At 54.7% G+C, this 9,579-nt stretch overlaps 1 protein-coding gene across 4 annotated transcripts in view; it reads left to right on the top strand.

The window, feature by feature from the left end:
* Window positions 1–425: 425 nt before the first annotated feature.
* Window positions 426–9,579, top strand: part of VDAC1 (voltage dependent anion channel 1) — a 26,625-nt gene continuing 17,471 nt past the window's right edge. The window contains exon 1 of one of the 4 annotated variants that reach the window (XM_020908075.2): window positions 426–522. The gene's annotated coding sequence lies outside the window, so the exon portion shown is untranslated. Of the gene's footprint in view, window positions 523–1,605; window positions 1,690–1,750; window positions 1,771–9,579 lie in introns of those variants that run through there. The other 3 variants (XM_020908073.2, XM_020908074.2, XM_070465362.1) reach the window with 3 other exon arrangements.

The following is a 9,579-nucleotide window of genomic DNA, read 5'->3' as shown; positions in this document are numbered from 1 at the left end:
TCTTGTCCCCAACTCTGCCTCACTGCACTGGTGGGTGACTCAGAGGCTTTCTCTGTCAGACCCTCTTCCAGGAGTGGGCTGTTTAGGTGGGGACGGCCAGAGTCCCCAATCATGGAGCAGATCATGGGCCTGGGGAGAGTTGTGGCATCTGTCTTCTATTCTCCAGCACCTCAAGGGGTCCAGGAACTCCTCCTCCTATTTTCAGTAAGACCTTAGCCCCGCTCTGTTCTTCTCCCCACCCCCACCCCCGCCCCCAGCCCCCTGCCTAAGCTGCCTTCTTTCTCAACACCCCAGGACGATGTAACACCACTTGCCACTTCCCACCACTTGCCACTTCCCGCATTGAAGCCGCCGCTTCTTTCCAGCAGCCTGACCTGATTGTCTCTCCCCACGCCCCAGTTGCCTACTCCTTTAATCTGTGCCACTGCTGCTTGTGAGCGAGTGTCCTGATTCTATAGACTGGCACCGCCTCCAGGGGGGCCCTGGACGCCTCAAGCCTTGGAGAACGTCTGCTGGCTGAAGGTAAGGATGTGCAGAATTTTCACCCAGCTAGGAATTCATTAATTCTTGAAGTCCGCTAGGGGTGGGTCTCGCAGGCCTGGTAGGGAGACTGCGTACTCTTTAACCACGCCGGGAGGGGAGGCAGGCCCTGCCTGGTCAAGGGCTGCCCGAGGAGCCCTCAGCTAGTCCGCGCGCCATTGGACTCAGCAGAGGACATTCTTGCAAAACGAGATTTACTTTTTCGTTTCTCAAATGCAAGCGGTTTAAACTGTCTGCCCATCTTGAGTGCATGCTCGGCGGACGGGGGTTTTCTCGGCGCGCTGTGTTCAAAGCCCCTGCCGGGATCCGGATCTGCGAGCCTAGGGAGGCAAGAAGCGGGGTCGGAGGCGCCTGAAACATTGTGTCGGGGGCTGGCAAGAGCCGAGGAGCGGCATTCGTGGGCGCTACTCTATCCGCGCCGCCTCTGGCGCCCATTACTCTGGCTAGAGCTGTAACTGCCCTCAGGGGCTCGGAACCCGCTCTAACAGCCCGCGCGGGCTTTGCTGGCGAGGGGTGGGTGACCTGGGGGTCACTTCGTCCACCCAGGCCAGGCCGTGGTCCAGCGCTCCCCGTCACATCAAGTCCCGGGGGAGGGGGTGTTGTCTCCCAGCCCTGAGGCCGAGCAGGAGGCCCAGAGCCCCGCGTGTCTTCCGTTGGTGCAGAGGACCTCGGCCACTGCTTAGCTAAGCGGAAGACCCCTCCCTCCTTCCCCGAATCCTTCAACCTGGCGAGATTTCCAGCAGGGACGGCCGGCGCGAGCGGCGACAAGCGTGTCCCCGCGCACGCACACAGGCCTGAGCACGTCAGTCCCACGCCGTCTCGCCGCCCTGTGCCCGGGCGCGCGCAGGCAATCACGCGTTCCCGCTCACGCCCGTGGGCATAGCATCCGCTGCGGGCCCTGGGTGGGGGTGGAGGGTTGCCTGAAAGGTCGGCACGCGGCTCGGGAGCTGGAAGCGGACTCGCGGCGGACCGGGGCGGTGTCCCCGGAGGGCCCAGAGGGCGGAGCTCGCGGGCCGGGCGCGCGGGGTCGGGGCGGGTCTGCGCCGACGCCGTCCGCGCCGCTCCGCCCTCGGCCCCGCCGCTCGTTCCGTTCCGCACGCTGCAGCCCCCGCCGTAGCCGCCGCGGAGCCCACTGCCAACGCTTCTGAGGTAGGCGCCGCGGAGAGGGGCCCGGGCTTTGCTTGCGCCCTGGGTCGCGGGCCGACCCCGGGAGAGCTGGGGAAGGAGACGGTGCGCGGAGCTGGCGAGGGCTAGGGGCCCGGGGCTCGCCCGGGGCGGGGAGCGGGAGCGGCCCGCGCGGGCCTGGCGGGTCAGCGGCGGGCAGTGCAGGCCGCGCGGGGCGGGCGGGCGGCGAGCGGGCCCGGGCGCGGGGGAGGGAGGCCAGACATCCCGAGGCGCCTGCGGCTGGGCACCAGAGCCTGCGGGGACCTGCGGCGGAAGGGCACGGGCCTCCGCGTGGAGGCCCGGCCGGCCGTCGGTCTAGGTGACCTTCCTCGGAGGCGCCCTCTGGCCCTCGATCCCGCCAGCGCGGGTCGGGCAGGGGCCAACCCGCCACCTACACTCGCCTTGCCGGGCTCACTGACCTGTGCGAGCCATACTGTCGCCCCGATCGTGGTCCCGCGGTCCGGCCCTGCACGCCCTGTCGGTTCCACGCCCGGAGAAGCTGGCCTCCGGCACTGTCCGCGCGTACCAGCGCCTTTCGGGAGGAACGGGAGGCTGACGGTCGAGTTAGGCCGCGGCGACCAGGGCTGGAGCTGGGGCCTGGGTAGAAGGTTAGGCGTTGGAAAAGGAGGTCCCGCGGGGAGCCCTATGGTCTCCTTGGCCTTAGGAGGATTTCCTGCCTGATTCGATGGCTCATTCATTCACCGAATGTAGTAGTGCATTCAGGAAGCTGATTCCGTGTCCTTTGGCTTTAAGGCCGACAGCATTAGTGACTTGTCCAAGGTCACACAGTGGGGGAGAAACCAAACCTCAGTTTTTTCATCTGTAGAATGGAGCAATCATCCCTCTTCTTCATTGGGTTTTTTGGGAAGAATGAGTTGATTAACTTCCAGTAGTGAGGAACAGTGCCTGATATGGAGAAGGCCTTGAAGGAAACCTTGCCACTTGCCCTTGAGGCTTTTTGGCGGAATCTAGCCCAACCCCTGCAGTCTGTTTTGTGCGACGTGGTGCTCTGGAACGGGTTCAATAAAGGTAGCCCCTGTTATTTTAAGCATTATTATTACACATTTGTGTCCCAGGCATTGAGTAACTTTCAGGATAATTCATTGAAAAGCTTTTAAGTTTACAGACAGCCAAGGTCAGGCTGGAGCAGGAAGTTGAATGTGGCTGCAGACTTGGGCTAAGCCTAAGCCTGTTCCACCTGAGGCCTGGAGCTGCTGAACCCGCCTCCCCTCTCCAGGGGAAATAGGGAAATGAGCTCCTCCTTTGCTTAATATGCTCTTGGTAAGGCCAGGGCACATTGCCCAGGGTCTACCTTCTTTCCGTCCCAGCTCTGAACTGAGTTCCTACAGGGTCAGACTTAAGCCTGATGCAGCTTTGTTTTCAGTGTCTGGAGTGGTGCCACTTGGCAGTAGTGGGTACTTGAGAAGGGTCTGTGGGGGTGAATGTACTCTTACTTTTTATCCAAAGTAGACTCACCCTTTTTGAAAGAAGGATAGTTGTTTTTTTTTTTTTTTAAACCATTCCAGCATGTGACTTATAGTAGGTGCTCATTCAGTATCAATATTTGTGGGATTATTGAACGGTTATATGTAGTGGCTACAGGCCCAGCCCACAGTCCCTTGATCATGGACATCCTCTTTGAGGGACACACATCTCATTCACTTCCAGAAGACAGCCTTGCCTAGCAGAGTCACAAATAATTACGGAGCTGCAGTAGTGTGTACAGCCCTAGAGCTGCGAGAGGCAAACTGTTTCCTAATTTGAAATAATTGCTTTGAACATGTATCCTCATTCTGCGACTTTCCAAATCCTTTGGGAAGCTTGTTGAACTGATGTTTCTGGCTTGTGGGGGAGGGTGACGTTGGTGAAGGGGATTCTCCTAAAGTCTGTGGGCCTGGTGCCTCTTCCCTCTCTTGACGGTGAGTGGGTCAGAGGCTTCTGCTGGAGTTGTCCTGAATAAAGTGCTTGACCCTGGAGTTGGAGGCTGTTCTCAGTTGATTACTTTATTTCTGCTATTCTGTAGGCATGGGCTATTTGTAGATAAACAGAGGGGCTCAGGGGAGGACCAGGAGTGGGGAGTTGTCTGTGGATCTCTGGCCCCATTGGATGCTAGGCAGATGTGGACAACCACCTCCAAGCTGGTGGTCATGGGGGATATTCACCCCTACCTTTACTGGTAAGATGCTCCCAAAGTCCACTTTGCTGCAATGGGGATTTCTCAAGGAGTGACATCTTCAGCAAGTGAGGCACAAGTGGCTGAGAGTCAGCCCAGGCCTGCAGGCAGCCCCTCGGGTTCTCAGGACGGCCACTCCGGTTGCCCCTCAGTCGCACTTGGGCACAAGCTTCCATTTCACTGCCTGCTCTCCCAGGGCTGAGGGTGAGTGGGAATCTTAGCTCTTTACCTGGAACTATGCTGGAAAGTGTCCTGGGGAGCAGACTGAGTTCATGCAACACAGCTCTGATGGGAGCCTCAGGGTCTAGTACAGGCCGAGTTACTTGCTCGTTCCTCAGTTTCTCTACTCTAAGAGTGTGATGATCATCGTTTCCCCCATTCTTTATTGAGGGCCTGCTCAGCACCCTCCTGGCCGGTTGACATATGAACTTTGATGTTGAATCCGCTGCCCTCCGAGCCCGGGGAGAGGAGTACGCTGTTTCTGTTTCGTGGGCCAGGAAGCTTGAGCCCAGGGTGGTGAGATAACCGTCCCAAGGTCACACAACTCAGTGGGAATGGCGTTGGAATTCCGGGCCTGGTCTGGCCAGCCCCCCGTCCTGGTGCTTTCACCCTGCAGCTGCCCCTCCAAGGTGCCACTGTGAGGAGCTAATAGATTTGCGTGCCTTTCGAGAGGTAGACCTTGCTATCCGGAGGGGAAGGGTTACTCTTATACACACTGATCAGTGAGTGTGTACCTGGGTGGGTGGAGGCTAGCTGTCAGTGAACAGCAGGCAGTGGAGTCACTCTGTTTATTGCAAAGGCAGTTGGCTCAGGGTGTTTGTCAGGAGAAGGGTCAGTTTTTTCTTGGGATGAGGAGGGAGGCGTTCTTCCGGGACCTGGCTGGACAGTATTCAGCTAAACAATGCCTCATTATGGTTGGGGAGGAGTCTGGACCCTGTGATTCAGGATGACCTTTTGGCAACCTGCCCAGCAACTGTAATTATGATAGGAAACATATGTAGTGACAATCTTAAATGAATACTACCTGTGCCGGTTACATATTTTCTGGGTACCATCTACTGTGTTGTTGTTTAGTTGTTTCTGTTCTAAGTTGCTGCTGAACTAAGTGCTTTATACCAGCAGTCTCATTTAGTCCTTGAGAGGGATGCTGAGTCAAGTCCTCTTACACTGTACTGGAACTGAAGAAAAATGAGCTGCAGATAGGTTATGACCTGCCTAAGATCTCAGAATGAGAGACTGGTGGTGGCGTAGAATTGGAACTCAGGTGTGCTGGACTCCCGAGTCTACCTGCCCAAGCACTGTCTGTTTCACCCCCACTGGGGCAAGCCAGGCAGCAGCGAACCTCCTGCTCAGGCAGGAGCCCCAGTTGCTCCTGGGACCCAGACCTTGGCATGACGCCTGCCAGCCCAGGTCTTCTCCTCTTGATGGGTGGGCAGGCAGAGTGTCCTCAAGTCAGCTACATTCTCTTGAGGCTTGTGGAAGGCTGTGCTGGTGGTGGCCCAGCTTCCAGGGTGTTTTAAAATAGAAGCAATGCCTGGAAAGCCTGGTTGTCCTCTGTGAGACAATCATGGAAGGGTGGGGGGGAGGGAGGACAGCTGCGCTGAGAGCACAGACCTCCCTGAGCCTGAGCATTGCTTCGCCAGCATCCCGGAGAACCAGTCAAAGCCATTCTCCTGGGCTGCCTCTTCTGGTGAGAAAGTGTGGGGTAGGCGTGTAGCGAGGCTCCTGATGGTGTTGGCCTCACGTGTTGGTTTTCAGAGCAGCTCTGGCCTCCTCCTGGGGAAGTTTCTTTTCCTGGTCCCCAGAGGTTGGAGGAGTTGCTTTTGCTCTAATCCCTGGCTGGTCTGATGCTCCTCTTATAGGCTGGCCCAGTTCTGCCCTCACAGATTGCCTAGAATGGTGTTAGAAATAGCAGAGCTGCGACTTCCCTGGCAGTCTACTGGCTAAGACTCCGTGCTCCCAATGCAGGGGGCCTGGGTTCGATCACTGGTCAGGAAACCAGATCCTACATGCTGCAACTAAAGATCCCCCATGCCGCAAGGAAGATTAAAGATCCTGAGTGCCACAACTAAGAACCAGTACAGCCAAATAAATATTAAAAAAAGGAAAAAGAAAGAGCAGAGCCAAAGGCTTTTGTACAATTCTCCATTCCTAAGGGGAACCAAAGATGGTGATGCAGATGGCAATGATTGTATGTGGATTAGGGACCTGTGGGAATCAGATGTACACTCCTATGGGGTAATTAAAGAAAGCATGATGAAGGGATCATTTGCAAAGGTGTGGGCAGAGTGTGGGGGACCTGAGACGGAGTGTGGGCCTCTGGTCCTTTAGAACCAGGAGGGGGTCCTTTGGCAGGAGGTGTGGCCTTGAGCAGAAGGAAGTCACTGCCCATCTGAGGCCCAACAGGGAGGGGTGAAGTTGGGGGGGATGAATACACCAGTTTCACTCTTCCATCTCCTGCTGATACCCCCTATTTGCTGAGCCTATCCCACAACCCACATGATTAGTTCTTGGGGCTCAGAGCAGGATGGAGGAGGAAAGCGCATCTGGAGGGGCAAACAGAGAATATTTAGAATAGTGGGTTGTGGCTACCCTACCATTTATTGAGTACTCACTGTGTGTCAGACAATTCTACATGTTCTCTTTACCTTACTTAATCCTTGCAACAACAGCAGTAGAACGACTCTGTTGTTAGCCCCATTTTATATATGGGCAAAATGAGACCCTAGGCGTACATGTGGCCTTGTCCAAAGTCACACAGCTAGAACCTCTGCCAGTCTCGTAGCGCCTTCCATTAGTCACTGTGCCCTGCTACCTGGGTACTCAGGTGAGTGGAGAAATTCCATAGCAGGTGACTCTTGATGTTTAGGTCCTAGTCCTCTTAGACCCTTGTCATTGAAAATACCATCTCTTGACTCACTGGGTGTTACCTGTGTTCAGAAGCTTTGTTCTCAGCTGTTCTGCCTGAGCCCTTTGGACCCGTGGCCACCCTGCTCTCTGTATCAGCCATCGTAGTGGTCGTTGGCTCTCTGACGGCATCAAGGCTTTGCTGCCTGGATCCTCCCAAGGGAGCTTCTGCGGAGAACAGAGCATGCTTCAAAGTGGGGGATTCTGGTGGGTGCCTGGTGCGGGGAGCCAGCCCACTCTTCTCTGTGGCATCTGAGGGCCGCCCTGTCTGTGTGATAAGCAGTGACAGGCTGAGAGGGAAGGAGGAGGCTTCTGAGTCAGTGCCTCAGGCGCGTCACACACACTGAAGTTAGGGAGCTCTGCCCTACTCCTGCCTCTGGGCAGGGTGGCCAAAGCTACCGCTGGTCACCTGAGGGTCAAATGTGCCCCCCACAGGCCTCACCTGTTAGCCCTGCCACCTCTGTGATTTAAATCTGTTCCTGGAACCAGTATTATAGATCCTGAGAGAGCTTTTCCTTCTGGTACTTCTGCTGCCGCAGCCTTTTGCAGTGTGATTTGTGGCATCGAGAATGCAGCATGGCTTAATTTCAGACACATTTGTTAGGTTTTTAAATTTTCTGTTCTTAGAAAAAAATTATCAAGTGCCCAGACAACTTAAGTGATTACATAGAATCAAAAATGAAAATGCTATTTTAATCTCACTCCTTTCCTAAACCCCTTTTCCTTTCTAGAAGCAGCTCCGAGGTAGCCACAGTAAGTTTTCCTTCAGTCACATGGAATTATACACATTCTGCGACTTGCTTTTTTCATTGACCTGTTAGTGGCTTTCTGTGCCACCATGTGGAAATCTCTCTCATTCTTTTTGATTACCACACGGTGTTCCTTAGTTTGCAAGCATTGTAATTTGTATTCATTTGTTTCTCTGTTGGTGGACATGTAGGTTGCTTCTGGGTACTGTGTTAAAAATAAGCCTGCAGTGAGCGTCCTTCTGAGCGCTGGGTGCCACTGTAAGTGTGTTCTAGCAGTAGAATTGCCACTAGAATTACTGCAGGTCCACTTGGGCGCTGCCCAGCAATGGGCTTCTCAGGGACTGTGCTGTACTATACTCTCCTACTTGGCGAGAATGGGACTGATCATTTTCCTCACCAGCAGTAGATACTGTCATTTATATTTGTGTCAATCTGTTGGTTGAGTGAGCTTCCCAAACAGATGTGTCAGTCTCTATAATGCGGCTCCTTGAAGCCCTTTGAATAAAGTCCATGCTTGGTTCTGAGGTTAGAAGTGGCAGTGCTGTCTTCTGAAGGCGCTTGGTTGGTCTCCTCAGCTTGAGTTCAGCATTCCTTAGGCCATTGTGAGGATGGGGCATGTTAGTTGTGGGTCTCCCCAACATCCGTGGTGAGCTTGCTGGGTGGCTCAGCGGTGAAGAATCCACCTGCGAGGCGGGAAACACTGATTCAATCCCTGGGTCAGGAAGATCCCCGGAGCAGGACATGGCAACCCGCTCCAGTATTCTTTTTTTAAAAAAAAGAAAGTTTATTTATTTTTTGGCTGCGCTGGATCTTCGTTGCTGCATGGGCTTTTCTCTAGTTGCAGTGAGCAGGGGCTGCCCTGCAGTTGTGGTGCACAGGCTTTTCAATGCAGTGGCTTCTTGTAGAGCGCACGGGCTTCAGTAGTCATGGCACGTGGATTCAATAGCTGTGGTTCCTGAGCTCAGGAGCACAAGTTCAATAGCTGTGGCACACTAGCTTAGTTGCTCTGCAGCATGTGGGAGTTTCCCAGATCAGGTATTGATCCCACGTCTCCTACATTGGCAGGTGGATTCTTTACCACTGAGCCACCTGGGAAGCCCCCACTCCATTATTTTTGCCTGGAGAATCCCATGGATAGAGGAGCCTGGCGGCCTACCGTCTATGGGGTCGCAAAGAGTTAGACATGACTCGGGTCCACCCCCGGCAGCCACCCCCGCCCACCAGCAAAGCCCAGCAGAGGTGATGGAGCCCATGTCGCCCCCTGCAGACTCCCTCTGAGCACGCACGGCCGCCCCGCCTGTGGTGCTGCTGCAGCTTCCCGGTGGAGGGAGCTCCTGCCTCCTGGTTACATTCTTTACTTAGTCCCTATCATCAGATACTGTTTCCTTTTTCTCTACTGTTTAAATACTTTGATGCTTGCTGCACATTTACTCGTTAAACAGACATTTATATTGAATACCTGCTATTTACTAGGCCTTGGCACGTTTGTACACATAGCCTTTTCCATATTTTGGATAAACGTGTGTATGCCAGGCTCTGGGATGCTTTGAGTTCAGTGGTGTGATCTGGGGGTAGGTGTGCATTTTTTAGGGGTAGTGGGGTACTGGGAGCAGAGAAGCTGTCACTGTCCTGTAGCTCATGAGTCCCCCCAAGATGGAGGTTACATAACTGTTATGCAGACCATGCTGGGCGATATACTATCTCTCCCCTCTGAGCTTCCAGTATGGGCTGGCTTTTCATTCCTCAGCTGGAGTGGAGCTTGCATAATCTGTTCAAGGTCAGCCAAGGAGTGTTGGGTAGGTAGGCTGACAGGCAGTGGAGGGGAACCAGCGATTCCTGTCTTCTGGTGTGACTTAATTTGTCTTTCTCAAAGTCATCAGTGACTACAGGCAGGTCTGCTCAGCCTGACCTGGCCATTTCTTGTTCCCACTTATCTTTGGGAACCATGCTCCCAGGCTGTGCCTTGAAGCCATCACCCAGGTAGAGACCTGGGGTCTTGCCTTCCCCTTCTGATTTCCATCTGTCCAGGGCTGGCTGCCTGCCCAT

Source organism: Odocoileus virginianus, chromosome 3 (genome assembly GCF_023699985.2).
Source record: "Odocoileus virginianus isolate 20LAN1187 ecotype Illinois chromosome 3, Ovbor_1.2, whole genome shotgun sequence".
NCBI lineage: Eukaryota > Metazoa > Chordata > Mammalia > Artiodactyla > Cervidae > Odocoileus > Odocoileus virginianus.
The sequence above is the reverse complement of the archived record's forward strand: the minus strand, read 5'-3'. Positions and strand labels throughout refer to the sequence as shown.